Here is a 770-nt window from a genome sequence, read left to right on the forward strand (position 1 = left end):
CTTCTTCTTCTTCTTCTTCTCCTCCTCCTCCTCCTCCTCCTCCTCCTCCTCCTCCTCCTCCTCCTCCTCCTCCTCCTCCTCTCTCGTTTTTATTTTACTTTCCAGAACAGCACCTTCCCCGTTTTCATTTCCAAAATAGGGATTACAAAAAAAAAGATATTCAGTTCCAGGTGTGGCAAGAAAAAAGAGCAACGGGGCAAGTGCTTCCAAAGGCCATTGCCTCAAGGCCAGGATGCTTTGACCTTCCCAAGGAATTGCCAAAGTGCCGCTGTTCCTCTGGCAAAAGAGAGGTGTGGGTCGGGCCTGCGTCATTGCTCCTTGACAAACCGCCCATGGAGAAGGTAAGGAGACCCAAAGTCATGCTAGCAGTTTGAATAAGCCATTCCTAAGCCCATTCTGGACCCAAGAGTGATGGGCCACGCCTTCCTTTTGAAGAAGATGAGCGAGAAGACGACCGGAGTCAGCCAAGCACAGGTCCCACTTCCTGCCCAAATCACCTTCCAACACCATCTTGGCCACCACCTCCTGCTCCCCTAGTGGTCCTTATTCTGATTGCCCCTGCTAAGAACCTAGCAACCTTTGCTGTTATCTGCTTCATTTGGTCTGACAGGAGAAAGGACACTGTGGCAGTGTTTGTGCGCCCTGGGGTGGGTCAGTATGAGTGGGGTGGCGATCTTGTTCCTCAGGTCTTTGTAGAGAGTGCAAGAGAGGAGGACCTGAGCCACTGTTTTGGTGCTACCGTCTCCACAGGGGCAAAGGTGTTTCTCATG

The 770-nt window shown here is 51.7% G+C and overlaps 1 pseudogene; it reads right to left on the bottom strand.

The window, feature by feature from the left end:
* Positions 1 to 236: 236 nt before the first annotated feature.
* Positions 237 to 510, bottom strand: LOC148683756 (MICOS complex subunit MIC10 pseudogene; annotated as a pseudogene).
* Positions 511 to 770: the final 260 nt, after the last annotated feature.

This window comes from Zootoca vivipara, chromosome 12 (genome assembly GCF_965207765.1).
Source record: "Zootoca vivipara chromosome 12, rZooViv2.hap1.1, whole genome shotgun sequence".
NCBI lineage: Eukaryota > Metazoa > Chordata > Lepidosauria > Squamata > Lacertidae > Zootoca > Zootoca vivipara.